The sequence below is a fragment of the Syngnathus floridae genome, chromosome 4 (genome assembly GCF_059516105.1).
Source record: "Syngnathus floridae isolate MCC-2025c chromosome 4, RoL_Sflo_1.0, whole genome shotgun sequence".
Taxonomy (NCBI): Eukaryota; Metazoa; Chordata; class Actinopteri; order Syngnathiformes; family Syngnathidae; genus Syngnathus; species Syngnathus floridae.
In genome coordinates, this window is record NC_142416.1 from 9,968,826 (window position 1) to 9,985,179 (window position 16,354).

Here is a 16,354-nt window from a genome sequence, read left to right on the forward strand (position 1 = left end):
TACTTAAATTAGTATACAAAATATATATTTTTAAGTTATGTATATACAGCATAGAAATTATCGAAAATATCTATGGACAATTTTGTGGAAAGACAAACTACACATACCAGGTGACTGTGAATAACAATTCAACACATCAGCACAATCTCCTGACAGCTAATCTAATGAAGTACCTCTTCTCATCACTTGCCGCAAAGTGGCAACACTTTGTCAAGGCTCTTTAGCATCTCTTACTGATGAACAAGGCAACCTTTTGTGATTGTAAGAGGCATGGCGGGCTGTTAATCACTTCCAACGTAAGGCCTCTCGTAGACTCAACAGCTCCTGTCCGTCATACAGTGTATGAGATGTGCGATAGTCGTGATGGATGTGCAATACTGACGAGTGTGTTTTTCAGCCCCACCCCCAAAAAAAGTATATTTTGGTGCAACACCTCTACCAGACAAAAAAAGACAGACACTTCATTAGGGACTTGCACACATGTCCTAATGACAGTAAACAACTACAGTACATAAATAGCATTATTCAGTCACACAAATGGCGCTCAACGGAGAGTGTCCTCAGATTTGTTTGGCTAAAAAAAAATGTGACGGACATGTAATTTTGTTCCACTTCAGGAATATCATTGGAAGAACCTGGGTAATTCCATTTTTGACCACTCTTACTGCCTAACTAATTGGGATCTTTCCGTTTGGATTTTAAGTCAGGGAAATGTTCAAACACTTGTATACTCTCAGGTGTCGTCTACATATTAATTCTGATGATCCTTGAGATTGTTCTCCACCTTCAATGGAGTCCAGCGGTGTTTAACTTATTGACTGCATTTGACTGGGAAAGACACACCTGCCGATTGTCTATATTTTACAGCTCACAGTGCATGTCAGCAAATGAGAATTATGAGGTCGAGGAACTGACCAAAGAACTCTGAGACAGACTTGTGACAAGACACAGATCTGATCAAGGTAAGAAAACAATTTATTCTGCAATTAAGGTTTCTAGAGGCCTCCATAATCACTAAGGGATTTGGGTTGACCAGGCCAAACTGAGCAATCAGGGATAAAGAACCTTGGTGAAAGTCCAAAAGAAGAATCCAAAGATCACCGTGACGACACTCCAGAGATGCAGTGGTGAGATGGAAGAAATTTCTACAAAGCATCAAGCATCAGGGTGACTCAATGGAATATTCTCCTTAGCGCAAGAGACATGAGAGCTCGCATAGCGTTGGACGAAAAGCACAGGTATGAGAAATAAGATTCAATAGTCTGATTAGACCAAAATAGAACGTTGTGGCCTTATCTCTAGGTGGTACGAGTGGAGGAAAACAGACGCTATTTACCTGCCACCTCCTCATAAGTGAAGTGGGGATGTTTTTAGCTGCTCATTGTTTTTGTTTTTTTTTACAATTTGTTAAACGATATATGCACCAGAGTACAGATTGGGCAAAAGGTTATCTTCCAACAAGAGAGCATACAGCCGCAACCCTGACACACCCAACTGAGCAATGTTGAAAAGACCTGAAAAAAGCTGTCCAGCAACATTCATTATTTAACTTGACAGAACTGGAAAGGATAAGAAAGGACAAATGTCGGAGTATATCAAAATCCCGGTGTGAAAAACCTGTTGCATCATTCCCAAGAAGACTGATAGCTGGATTAGCTCAAAATTCTGATTCTACTGAGAAAAGGTTCTGAATACATATGGCCATGTGTTATCAATTTTTGGAATTGAATTTGTATAAATATTTCTGTGAATATGGGGGGAAATTTGCGGAAGAAAAATGAAGAAATGATTTTGTCAACTGTCAGCAATGTGTCAAAGAAAGAGTTAAGTATTTAAGGCGCTATGAATATTTTCTGTACATTGTGCATGGCACTTTGTTCCAGCTGCAGTTCATAAAGTGCTCCATAAATAAGGTTGAGCTGAGTTTAGTCCATTCAATTAGCACAACTGAAGTAATTTCAGGACACTATATGAACCATGTGGACCATCCTGACACATTAAAGAAGTCCAACTGAAGCCCTCATGAGCAAGCACTTAAACCAGGCAATGAGGCAATATGCAGAATTAATTAATCCATTGAATGGCTCAGTGACGCACTGGTTAACACGTCTGCCTCATAGTAAGGAGGGTGCGGGTATATATATATATATATATATATATATATATATATATATATATAATATTTATTATGATATATTATTATATATATGTAAGTATTATTAATATATAAACTGTTAAAAAGGTCTGATTGTATTCAGCCAAAACTGATATCAACAGCTAGCAATTCATCTCACTTTTATCCTATATGGGTTCCCTGCATGGAGTCGGGGTTCCACTAGGATTGCTTACATGTGGGGTTTTGGGATAAATTTTGTATATCTGGATTAGCTTTGACATCAGTGAATGTTAAATGCGCTGAGTCTGGATTAGATTGTTTCCTCATTTAATTCATACATTACTATTAAATGTGTGGCTTTGCTCAGATAGAAGTAGCATTAAAAGCTTAACGCATTTGTTCCAGGGGGTAAAAAGAGACAAAATTAATAACCTTTGCAAGAATTACTCACTTTTATATATGATTAGTGCATTAAGGGATTAAACTAGAATTTGCACATTACTCATTACAACCATGTTTCTCAATATGTTTGTAGCTTTTATTGGAGCCAGATGAGGTGGCTCAGGCATCTGATTAGTATGCTCCCCAAACGCCTCTCTGGTGAGGCTTGTCCCACTGAAAGGAGGCCCCGAGGAGGACCCAGAGCACGCTGGGGAGACTAAGTCACTGCCCCTGTGAGAGGACCTCGGAAAGAGAATGAATGAATGAATACTATACATACTGTATGTAGGCGTGAACAAGATATCTTGTCGATCATTTGCTTTCGCTTTCACACAAGGGCACAAAGCCGCAGCCTCAGTTTCTTTGGCCGGATTATTTAGCAGCAAAAATTCAAAGAAATTGAACAGCCCTCAAAACAAGAGCAAAGCGACGCAACACTTCATTATGAATAAGTCATGCTGATAATTAAGTGGCCCTGGGTAAGAATGGGTTATTCACTCTGCATTATAACATTATTGTGGCTTTGGTCAAGAACTTGAGGTGGGGGCGGTGGGAAACTAAACTACGATCAGAAATTGCAAACTCCCCCTTTAAATCAAGAGATGGATTCCATAGAAACAAAAAATATATTTTCACTTTGCTGTATAAATTTGGTGTCGTTTTTTCATGATGAACTAAAACATTTGGAAACAAGACTTTAGTAAAAGGAAAACATGTTTAGTATAACACTAGGTGTAAGTGGATTATGAGGATTATGCAGTGAATCCATTTGTAATGCAACACCTGTTTTCTGATTCAGTACTTCATTTTTCATTAATCAATACATGCAACGGTAAATGAAGTTCTAACACGGAAAGTCAGCAGACAGTAATAGTCAAAATAACAAGGAATAATGGAGTTGCGCTGTCCAATGTAATAAGCTACAGCCAAGGAGAAAGAGTATGCTTGTTGTCATAGAAACCGTTCTTGTTGTTCATGCAGTTGTTGAGACATTTTGCAGTAAGTGTTTCATTGCTACTATTCCACATGTGCTTGAATGTCAGTGTGCAATCTTTTGTGTGTGTGTGTGTGTACGTGTGTGTGTGTGTGTGTGTGTGTCATGGGGGTGAAGGTACATGTGTGGCTGTTACTAATTCACAGCCAGCCCCCGAGACTGTTATTCTCCAAGAAAAGATCAGTGTTGCATATTCAGATGATCTATCTCATGGGGGTCATTAAAAAGCATGTTTCAGAGGAGCCAGCATTTCCACACTGCTGTTAATGAGCTATGGTTATGGCTTTATTAAAACTAACACTTGTTAGCCTGTCTGCATTTGGACATCGATACAGAAAGGACATCAATGTGAATTGGCCTTTTTGCTGCACAGTTGTACATAGAAGTCATTTTATATGTTGCCAATATTTTCTGAAAGATGCAACATGCATCAACTGCTCTGTGTCAATCGCATTCAGAAATTATGAAAATTGAAATGTGCTGCCAACCTCAAAAGTGATATGAAACAGTTGACAGCATTGTAATTCAGTGCAACAGGAAGCCAGCCATTTGTCGACATTGCTCTAATTTTGGTACACCAGCTGAAAGCCTGTTAACATCCATTTCCAAGCATTTGTGAAAACCCCTATACTTGTGTTCCATCTTAAGAATGCCTTTTCTAGAAAGTCTTGAGTACAGGACTTTGGTCATTTGGATAATGTGGAATTTTAAAACTGACACTAAATTCTGTAAGGAATCAAGAAACAAATGAGTCGTGTTAATTTGAATTGGATTTAAGCATTTTCTACTATTTAACTGTCTGCATTATTTTTTCAGATTCCATTTTCAGTAAGGGCTAACATTCGTCTGTGTTACGACATTTGTCTTTTAAAACCAGTATGTATGTTTTCATGCACTTAATTTTTTCCTTAAGTCGAAAAGAGCACATAATTGTATCCAGTGAGGTCATCACAGCAACTTGCAGTTGACCTAATGCTCTCTCACAAATGGATAGTGGCTCGTGGCAAACCAGAACGTGAGCGGTGGTTATGAGTGCAAATGGAGCCAGAAATGGGATGCATAAAAGACAAAAATTACACAGTGAAAATGCTGACGTTCACCCAAGGACATGACCACCACCAGGATGTGACATTGTCAATGACTGATGAAGAGAGTACTTTCACAGAAACATCCTTTTATCTCACCGGAAGCATTTGAATTGGGTTAAATGGCGCACAAGAGACAAACCTGCTATGAGATCAGATCTACAATTATTCAGATCCATCGGAGGACAACGTCTCTACTAACTCGCAGGAATTGAAGCTGATCCTCTGTGCCAGAAGCAGCATGCGCTACATGTAGCCAGATAAAACATGCGGGGTGCAGGCCGCCACTGTGAACAATCGAAGACCAGTTTGGCAAGGGAAACACAATCCAATAAAGCCTTTGGTGAGTTTATACTGCTACTGCTGAAGGAAACTGCATGAGTGGCTAGGAAAGCATATGATTAGAAACATAAAACACAGAGTAATAGAGTGGGACACCTTACAAAATATTTGAGAAAGACTACGATAACATTACATGGAGCTGTTCTTAGTATATTTAGCATGTAAAGCTTTGCCCCAGAAGACATTCCTGTAAAATATTGTTCTTGCTATGCCCATCCCAAGAGAGATCATATAGCTAAGAACTGCATTTAAATGTAATTCATTCCCATCACCTTGTTTTATTGGCCTCCCCACTTTTATAATAGATCAGTTATTTACTTCCTACAGGTAAATATGTGTTTTTATGTTGAAACAGACACTATTATATTGATACTTTGTTTTCCTGGATGTTTGCTAATCATAGCTTTGATTAATTTGTGACAATAATTGGACAAAGACTTTGGAATATAGTAAGGATTTTGTCAGACATTTATCTTTGAATTTTTACAGGCACATACCTCAGAAAATATGCAAAAGGCACTTGATAGAAGAAGATGAAGTGAGGCAGGGGCTGAGTGAAGTTTGCATCACTGCACTACCCAGCCACTAATGAGTACTCATCTTCTGTTTGGATTTGAATGACACCCTTTCATCATTATACCATATGCAGAGAAACCAGGGTCTTTGGTTCATCAGAAAACTATTTAGAGACTGCTATGATTCATATTTTTTTTAGGGAAGAAGCTATGTCAAAAGGAGAGACAAGTATTTATATTATATATTCATATTTGGTCGTTCAGAGCTAGTTGCTGCTTATTGGGTATGGTTTGAACTTTACAATATATACAAGTACAATATACATATCAGACAGGTTAGCAGTGATAGATTTTCATTCAGCTTTCATGCCATAAAAAAATGCTTGTATATAATGCAGGATGCATAATTATTTGCCCATGTTACTGCGTATTTCCATGTGAACTTGTTTTACTTTAAAAATTAGAAAAAGTAGAAGTAAAAAGAAGCCATCCACATAATTACTTGAGTTAGAGAAAGTACTAAAATCTGGTGAACTAGTGTAAATTACAGTATGAATTGTCTACTTCAATATTACACAAATTCATTACAAAATAACAAATTAGAGTGAATTTATCCACAATGTGTCTTACGTGTTCTTTTTTTTTTTTTTCCACTTATGACGTTTGGCATGGCATAGCTGTTCTTTTTTACAGTGTGTGAGGTAAACACAGATTGAAGGTGAGGCCAGGGGAGGTCCTCCTCTCCCGTCTTATGTACAATGGTTACTTACTTTTAAAACTATATAAATAAATACAAATTGTAGACTTTCGACTGATAGGGTGGGCACATTAGCCAGACTGTACCACACACTACTACAAAAACATATACCGGAAACACACACACGCACAAAATCACGCTCGACAGATTAAATGTTGAATGTTGCCCATTCTGTATCCATTACAGCCTAGTCCTCCTGGTAGGCGGATCCTCCCATCTGCGGTCTCTTTTCAAGGTTTCTCATTTTCCCCCAGTAGGGGCTTTGTGAGTTTTTCCTTGCCCTCCTGGGGGTTAAGATCAAGGGATGTCGAGAATAATTGTCAACTGAGGCCATGTGAAGGCCTTTGAGATGTTTTTTGTAATTAAGGGCTATATAAATACATTTGACTTGACTGGTTGGGCACTATCTATCCAAAATGGTTGCTTAATCTTATATTATCTCGTGTGTGCCCTGTTTGGGGGCTGTTTTGCCTTTGTCCACGTGACAATGTGTGATTCCAAATCAGTATGTGTGTGTCGAAAGGTCCCACGGATAAGCATGGGCGAATCTATAAAGTACACATAAGATCGACTCACAAATGAGCAATCTGACAACAAGTCAATGTGAACAAAAGCAAGGCGGGAAAAATGGATATCAGTAAGGTATCATATTGCGGTTTCTGCACAGGGCAGGATAATTAGAAGGATGGATAGTTGCATTTGTTGCAAGCCCCAAGTTCTGTGCAACTTGTTTTAATAATGTGATCATGTAATATGCAGACAAATTCAATTGTACGTAAACAACGTATTGAAAGTTTGAATAGAATACATTTTGCAACACCATAAGTGAGTAAGTTAGGCTAAAGAAACATTTTTTAAGTTTATTGAATATTTTTGTAATTATTTGTTTCACCTTATGGGTAGATGAACACTGTTAGCAATTTAACCCGACAGACAACGTCTTAGACGTTTACTGCTAGGTGACCTAGACAAATTTAATAGCTTCGGGACTCATCAGATGTTGGCACACTCACTTCAATTGCGGCTTCTTCCTTGTCACTTAGTGCCTATTAGCATTTACAAATGATCTGCATGCTCAACAACATGAAATGCCTCCTCAATTTCCTCTGAGTGAATATGAATTGACTTCAAGGGCAAACAAAACATCATATTGGGAGAGGGAGAAATGCACTGACTAGGATACAGAGGTTTATTTCATTCTATCGCTCACTCTGGCTTATACGTCCCCATGGGTGATTAAGTCCAATGCTGAGAAAGCCGATAATTTCAGTCCTGAATGAATACGCATGTCATCAGTCTGAGCAGTACAATCTATTGGGGTCTTATTGGAATGCATGACTTGGGGGAAGGGTTTTTGCGCCCGGATATATTGGCGACAGAACAAAATGAGAGTCGCTCGTTTTGTTTGATCCATGCCTGACTCTGCTGGCAAGTCTTTACCATGCATCAGCCGCCTCTGCTCTTTGGAGACGGGCAACATCTGCGCACGATGTTTCGCTCTGCCGAGTGAGACAGCACGAGGATGTGCACAGCACAACCGGGACTGAATGACCATGGAGGTATATGAAGAACAAACATGTAAAAATTTAACGAAACAAAATAATAAAAAATAGCTCAGAAGGGGGACCAAATTGAATAGAGCAAACAGAGCAGAACATAAAAGCAACAAAAAAAAAATTTTTGTGTGGATTTTCAGTGAATGCTATGGATAGTAATAGACAAGTAGAAGAATGATTCCAGACTTAAGTACAGACCATGATATACATACGCAAGTGCCCACAGATTACTGACCTATGACTTTATGCAGTTATAAATGATGCACAATAGATTGTTTTGCACACATTTAAATGTGGATATGCCTGAATTGTCTTTTTTGTTACTGTTTTTCATTTCATTATTATATATTACGGCAAAGGAGTCTTTTTCATACACTGTAATGCATTATGATTTGTGTACAAATTGAGATTACCGTATTTTCCGGATCACTCCAGAGTACAAGTCGCACCCGCCATAAAATGCATGATAAAGAAGAAAAATACATATATAAGTTACACTGGAGTATAAATCGCATTTTTGGGTGAAATGTATTTGATAAAATCCAACACCAAGAACAGACATGTCATCTTCAAAGGCAATTTAAAATAAAAAATAGAATAGAGGCAACAACAGGCTGAATAATTGTATGGTATGCTAATGTTACATGACACATAAACAAGGAACTGAGAACTTGTCTGACGTAACATATTAAGAGTTATTAACCATAGCATAAATAACATGCCAACAAGTTTACCAAACCATCCGTGTCACTCCAAATCACTAAATCCAATGAAATATTTGTCCTCTGTGTTACTTTTAAACAACTCCGCTAACTCCGGAGGGAGAAGATGCGGCGCTTCCTCTTCTACATCGCTTAAATCAGACTCCTCGCCAATTGCAGTTCCAATTATTCCAGAGCCCTAGAGCGCGCTCTTGTAGTTTATTGTGAAAATAAATGATGTAATAATGTGTTAATAGTTTCACATATTAGTCGCTCCTGAGTGTAAAGCACACAAACTATGAAAAAACCTGCGACTTAGAGTCCGGAAAATACAATACGTCATTGTCATAGGAACAAAATGACCTTGTACATTGTTGTTCTTTTTAAATGCACTCAATGCACACAAATGAGTTCGATGTGACAACAGCCCTTATTGTTATGATGCGATGTGTCACCACATCAATGGATAATCATGTAGCTGAATAACATTGTTTTATCTCTCTGATTGTATGTTACTTAGGTCAAAGGAGAAGAAAAAGCTGAGCCTGGGTAAGGGAGCAAGAAATGTCATGGGAACTTCAAAAGGTTTCAAGATGATGCAAGTGAATGTAACATATTGCCAAAGTCCAACAATGGGACCTGAATAAAGCAGGTATTTTTAGCACTGACCAACAAACTGCTCACCAGTGTGGACAGGAACCAATTGTTCTCATTATCTTCATCTGATTCTCTTGATATTCAGGTTGAGGCTGAAATGTGGCTTTCATGAGATTCCTCTTCTGCCCCTGTGCAAGAAAGTACATTTTCATTGAGTTGAAACTGGGACGTGTGATTGCGCATACATTTATCTAGAGAGAAGAGAAGTACCATGAACTTGTATACGACATCATCTGATTTACAAGACTTGAGCTTGTTTTTTTGTTAACATTTTGGCTGCCAATTTGTGTGCGTGTTTCAACACGTTCGCCAATATACAGAGTACATGGCGAGCCTAACATTTTCCGACCAAGTATAGTGTTAGAGAGCAATCCCTCCAATTTTAAAAGACCACTTTTAAGTAGGCCCTCATGAGTGACTGGATGATATCAACTCTTGAAAGTGTTACATTAGTTTTCAAATAGTATTTCTTTTCCAGTGTGTAAAATTTGTGAGTATAAAGGCAAATACTCATGATTCTTTTCAAAATAATCTATAAAGTGTTGGTACCATTGACAGCAATTTCAAGAGGTCCACTTTTCTTGGAGATTAGCCATCTATCTCAGTAGTTGTTGGAATTTATTTCCATCTGCATCTGATTCATGTTTGAGTAAGAGGTGTAATTGGGAGGGAAAGAAATACAATGAGCTCAACAAGATCAATGTTATTCATTTGGTCTTCACACCGTAGCCCTTCTAGTGATGTTCTACGCTGTCCTTTGAAAGAGGCTGACTTGAATATGCAAAGGCTGAAGCTTTTGTACATGTGTTTACCATAATGCTAGCTATTTTCAAAGGCCAGGAGAAGAAATCTAGCTCTTTGAGATAAGCGATCCTTTGTTTTTAATCAAAGCCTGTTTGAATGAGAAAATGTTCAAAATGACTAGCGTCAAACGAAACATAGATTTACGCAGCTACAGAGCTTTTACTTATCAAATCCATCCTCAAAACCACCACCATAAGAGAGGAGGCTGTGAAAACAAAATTAACATTTTGCTGCTTGTGAAAAACTTCATATCCATAATGTTTGACATTCTCTCGTTATAGTTTTGGGAAGGGAAAGAAATTATGCATAAAAAAATCTTATTACACTCAGAGTGGGATATCCTTTTGACACGAGTATCTTTGCACCTCTCCTCAACTAGTCCGCAATCTCTGGCCACACTTCCCCATCTCTATGTGGTAACTGTTTAGAATCGTATGTGATAGTGTATTTTCCAAAAATGTATAGGATAATCCCATAAATGTGCCTTTTTTTTTCTGAAAATTGCATCTTTCATTTTCATACCAAAATTGCCTACATTCAAGTGTGAGTGCATATTGTTTAGATGGAGATATAAATGGAATTTAATTGTAGAGTTCTCAATCACTTATCACAAAACCATTTCAATCACATATGTATTTTATTCATATCATTCTACCTCCTTCTCATCTTGTGAGCTGAAGTCAATAGAAATGATACAAAAGATTATGGAAGCGCCAGTCACCTGATGAGGGATATGGCGTGTGCCCTTATTTCCGTTACATTAAATGTTGCAGGAGTAGAAAAGCATGAAAGAGCAATAATAATGAGGAATGATTTCAATTTGTTTTTATTTTACCGAAAAGAATCATTGGGTTTAAAAATACATTTCACAAGGTATATTTGGCTGAGAAAGCATCCATCCAGAGGCACAACCTATGACACAAAAAATACAATTGCCTCCTATAACACTAAATTAGAGCTGTTACTGCCCACCAGAACATGTGATATGACATGTTTACCTTCCCGGCCACATATCCACCATGACAAAAAGGTTTAATATCAAAGATTAAAACCCCAACATCAGCACTTTAAACATCAAACGATCAAATATGACATAGGGAAAAGTGGCTACACTGTAGTCTGAAGTCACGGATAAATTCAGGCCAAGTGAAATGAGTCACTTTGAGAAGCCCGCAAAGACTGCGTGTGGACTGTGTACAGTAGCTGCCTGGCTCCCATGGATTACATTTGATTGGTGAACAGCACCCAGAGCAGTAAGTCTCCACCCAAAAAAAAAAGGTCTATTGTGCAAGCAATGAATTAAGTAAAAAAAATAAAAAATAATGAACAGAGTGAAGTTCATTAAAAGCACTGTTTTCTCTTAATATACAAAATCAATAGGGCAAGTGCACTTTTTCCCAAATGTTCCAGATAAATGTTCACACATTCAAATTTTAAATCACACCTATATTTAGCATCTTCAATTAACATAATAATTCGGACTATGGGAGGAAATGAGAATTACTTTTGAGTACAAGCAGCATCAACCCTGTAAAGTTCTTGCTGTTCTCTTTAAGATTAAAACATAACCACTGAATTTTCACCTTAACTTTTTTCTTAAGTGCAACAAAGCAGAATCACGGCTGAAATTATATTTAGATTACCCACCTCATGCACGGGATTTAATCATCTTTACACATTAGTGTGAACATTTTTAACTGCTTTTTCTTTCTTGAGTGATATGTACCCTATACTGATTTTAAATGAGCAAATCAGCCACTGAAGGACAGCATTTTGCACGTAGGTTCTGTGTCAATACTTCAGGCCTGCATGGTCCATCCGAATAGCGTGCAGGTCATACAGTATATTCAAAGATGGACTACACTACTGCCTCGTTGCTGATCTTGAACCAGAGCAGATGCGTATACGCACTCCCTTCCTGCATTTGTGAAGGTCCTTTAGAAGTCACCGCTAACTAGAAGCTGGGGAATAAAGTGTCCGCATTGATGCAGAAGCCAGTTGAGTCCCACAAGTGGCTCCGTCAGCACCTCAACGCTTGCACCTCATACAGATTCTCTTTCATGTGGACTATTAGCATCAGGTAACATGCAACTCGCCGCTTTGAAGTAAATGCAGATATAAAAGACGTAGAAAGAGACATGAGAAGGGTATGCCAGCCATAATATATATTGCTGGTGTCGGGCGGAAACTTCAAAATTTTCAATGTCCAATTGTGGTCCGTTCAAAAAATATTTTTCACATATCGATACTATTGGTCAGTTCCCACATAGGTATGTTTTTTTTTGTTTGTTTTTTTTTTTACAAATGATGGACCAATATAATATGGTGAAATGACTTGCTCACTTAAAAAAAGACTAACATTTTAATTTAAAAAAATTCCCTTTTGGGCCTTTTGGGTTAGTGATTTTAGTGTCATTAGGGCTTCTCAACAAACATTAGAGTAGCTGCATTCCCAGCATGCTTTTCTGCACTTTAAGCTTGTGAATGTTTGAGTACCGTATTTTCCTGACTATAAGTCGATTCGGAGTACAAGTCGCACCAGCCATAAAATGCATAATTAAGAAAGACAAGACACACATAAGTCGCACTGGAATATAAGTCACATTTTTAGGGGAAATGTATTTGATAAAATCCAACACCAAGAACAGACATGTCATCTTGAAAGGCAATTTAAAATAAAAATACAATAGATGCAACAACAGGCTTAATAATTGTACAGTATGCCAACATTACATGACAAACAATGAACTGAGAACGTGTTTGGTATGTTAACATAACATATTAAGAGTTATTCCGATAACTATAGCATAAATAACATGCTAACAAGTTTTCTGAACCATCCGTGTCACTCCAAATCACTAAATCCAATGAAATCTTCATTCTCTATGTCACATTTAAACAACTCCGCTAACTCCGGAGGGAGAAGACGCGGCACTTCCTCTTCTACGTCACTTACGTCAGACTCATCAACACAATTATCAACACAGGCCGAGAGCGCCGTCTTGCGGTTTAGTATGAAAACTTGAAATGATATAATAATGTCTTAATAATTTCACACATAAGTCCAAAGAATAAGTGGCACCCCATAATGAAGAAAACTGACTTATGGTCCGGAAAATAGGGTATGTTTTATTTCATTTAGGCAAAGTGAATATGAGTTGTTATGAGTTAGATGTTACAAGGGTGTTTTTAGTCTTGTATTCAATTGTTGCAACTTCTGGTGTTAGATTACTGTGGGCTTTGTTGACACGCAACAAAAATGTGCAGTCAATGTTATATACTGTGCTCTTGCACTTGCGAGCTTGGATGACACAATGTGGAGAGATCAATTGGCCGCTTGATCAGTTAAAAATATATTTATATCAATATGGAGTAGTTACGGGTCCGTGGCTTCCTCTGATCATACTCTGAGTGGGCCCTTGATTAATTAAAAATACTATATATATAAATATGCACACACAGACTTGATATTGATTTTATTATTTTATTTGAGTCTTCTCTGCCTTGTTAGTTTTTATTGTTGTTCATGATCTCAATAAACAATTCTATTAATAAATCTATCAGATATAATTAATTAACATTTTACTATTTTTTCATTTTATTTTGCCTTTTGTTTTTATTCACTTTACAATCTGGATGTGTTTATTATTTTTCCTCGCTTACCATGCCTGAGAGGAATTCAATGCCTCAGTGTAATTATTCTCTTCCTTCCTCTCAGTCAGGCCTCAAACAGTATTCTGGGCGACACACTAATGTGAAGAGAGCCCCACTTACCTGAACCAGAAACAGAGGGAAATACCTCCATTAAACAACCTGTTACTGGGTCACTCCGAGTTCGCTGGTGGTAGTGCAGTTTTTAGCTTCACTTTCATTCTTCGAGAAGTTAACCTATTGATATTCTGCCTGCAGTAGCAGCCAAGATTGCACCAAAGTGATGCGTTCCAAAAAAGGTGGACAGTGAAAATCAGCACAGGCACACACTCAACGGAGCAGCAGAATTATAGAGCACAGAGAAACGTTCTTGTCTCCCGCTTGAGGTTATTTATGCTCTTGGTATCGGTATTTGTTTTGGATTGATGACAGGTTATGTTTGGTTCACCTATTCATTTTAATATACGTATGTCAACATAGAATGACGTATTTTAGTTGTTTTTTGTGTTACAGTTAAAGTATTACCATGTGGGGAGAGACACTAAATTGGGCTTTGACTCACTAAAGTATTTGTATTTGCATTCACCTGATCTAGAGTACTATATTATTCAACACATCTATGTTCACAATAAAAAAATATTTATGCCATGGGAAGGGATAGTCTTGCATTCTTGCAAACAAACACAAGCGCTTAACCCAGCGCTTGAAACATCCATTTGACACAAAAGACATTTTCCTTTGCTGTTTGGTTAATACTGTGTCTGTGTAGAGACAGAGAGTAAATGAAAGAAATGGACAGAGACAGAAAGAGACTTTCATGTAACGGGGTTCAGCCAAGTGTGAACACCAGATATGTGGAGTACTGGAAGGGAGCCTGATACCCAGGGCCCATCTCGCAAACACAATCAGACATCCACTTGTACACACACACACACACACACACAGAACATGCACAGATGCCTGAAAATATAAGTAGGTGAACTCAAAGCCATCCCAAGCCTTTTGGAAGCCTTAAGAAACAAAATCTGAAAACTATACCAAATCAAACCAAAGACTAACAAGAATTAAACAATTGATAGTAATATGATTTTTTTGTTAATAACGCCAAAGACCACAGTGTAAAGTGTCATGATTGAGCTTAAAATTGTTCATTCATTCCGCTATAGTGTTACATTACAGGATTTCAATACTATTACAGTGAGCCCCATCATTCACAAGGATTAGGGACTAATCATGAGAATGTTGGCTCCTTTTAGAAAGTCGTTTTTTTTTTTTTTTTTAACTGAGCTCCCCAAAAAGAGACACCTTTTTTGGCTCCCAAGTAACTTATCACGTTTTGTTTTGTAAATTAATTTATTACCAAATTAATGTGTACCTTCTACTGCATATGTAGGTATGAGATAATGAAAAGACGAGCTCATGCGCTGGATCGTATTTAATTGTGTAAACACTACATTATGCGTAATGTCGTCTCGTGTCTCTTTTTCACGTGAAAATCTGAACTGTGTGTTAAGTCCTTCCGTGTGAACCTCGCCTTGGAGCCAGTCACAATGACAGTCACATTATCTATGACAAAATTCTTTTCACTTCAGCATTTCCTTGTATCTAGGTCGTTTCAGCACACTGTGGCAATTTTTCCGGTATGCTGTCCCAAGTTTTAAACCTATTGTTACACAGGATGGGCTGAGACATGCAATTGCCTTCCACTTAAGATGAGTTAAATCAAACACAACATATTTTAGGAAGTGGCTCCCCCAAAATGAATGGAGTTATATACTGCACTCAACTTGTTCCCCCACCAAACTGGGACTTTATATATTGCTATCAGAAACCGACATCTTCGAATGTGCAAACTGCATGTTATTCAAAAGGGGTCATGACAAATTCCATCTTAATACTGTATCGAGGGATTATTTGCTTCAGGTGCACATATCTATGTAAGACATAAAGTGAAGCATTGATGGAATGGTGATAAATTTGTGGTGGTGGGGATGACTTGGAGTATTTGTCTACACTGGAGGGTTGAGAAAGTGCTTACTCCTATTCACACTCACATCGACGGGTAAGTGGCAGGAAAGTGGAGTACCTGGAGAAAACCCACGCAGGAACATGGAGAATCTGCAAATTCCAAGCAACAAGGCCAGAGCCAGAATCGAACCCTGCACCTCTGAACTGTGAGGCGGACATTTTGACCAGTGTTCCACCATGCAGCTCTGTTTGATACTTATTGTGAACAAAACAGAGCAATGGATAATGCATTGCTACTGTTCCAATTTCCTGGTCGCTCTGTTAACTAAAATGATTGGGGTCAAAGATTTCTTTCCAAGGCCACTGCAAGTGAGTGTGCATAAGGAGAGTGCTGTGCAGTAGACTGCATTTATCTGAGCAAGCATGCGGAGAATTAATGTGTAGGATTGAAAAGTTAACCACTGTTGCATTAAAACAATGAGTCATTCTCAAAAGGTTGCAATTATTGGTATTAAAGGAGTGGAGTCACCCATTCATCTCAGGGAACAAGCATTCATATACACACTGGGGGATTTAGGTGGCACTCTGAAGGTAAACAAATATAGTTGAGATTAGATAAATAAATATGGCTGTGTATTTTTTTTTAATTCTGTTGTAATTCTTAGCATTTACAAGCACGTTTTCCTTTGCCAAATTTTAGAAGGGGACAGATGAAATAGATTTGCAGCTTCATCCTCTTTCTCTCTCTTCCACTCTCCTAAAATGTT

General features: G+C 37.9%; 1 long non-coding RNA gene across 2 annotated transcripts in view; it reads right to left on the reverse strand.

Annotated features, from left to right (window-relative positions):
* The window catches only part of LOC148398975 (uncharacterized), a 48,030-nt gene that overhangs the window by 12,951 nt on the left and 18,725 nt on the right, over positions 1-16,354 (reverse strand). For both annotated transcript variants that reach the window (XR_015858027.1, XR_015858026.1), the window contains exon 2: positions 9,192-9,292. This is a non-coding gene — a long non-coding RNA (uncharacterized LOC148398975). The remainder of the gene's footprint in view (positions 1-9,191; positions 9,293-16,354) is intronic.